Here is a 281-nt window from a genome sequence, read left to right on the forward strand (position 1 = left end):
GACCCCTGCCGAGATTGGCTTGCCCCACCCCACGGCTCAAAGCAGGATCAACCAGAGCAGCTGCTTCGGGCTGTTCCCAGTTGGGTTTTGAGTATCACCATGGGGAGAGAACTCCACAGTCTCTCAGGTATTCAATCACCTCGACAGCAAAAAAAGCTGGCTTGCATTTTGAAGCAGAATTTCCTGTTTCAGTTTGTGCCCACTGCCTCCAGTTCTGCCACTGGACCCCACCGAGCAGAGCGTAGCTGTACCTTCTTGTCCTGGGTTCAACATGGAGGAAC

The sequence above is a fragment of the Buceros rhinoceros genome, unplaced genomic scaffold (genome assembly GCF_000710305.1).
Source record: "Buceros rhinoceros silvestris isolate BGI_N320 unplaced genomic scaffold, ASM71030v1 scaffold2850, whole genome shotgun sequence".
Classification (NCBI taxonomy): Eukaryota; Metazoa; Chordata; class Aves; order Bucerotiformes; family Bucerotidae; genus Buceros; species Buceros rhinoceros.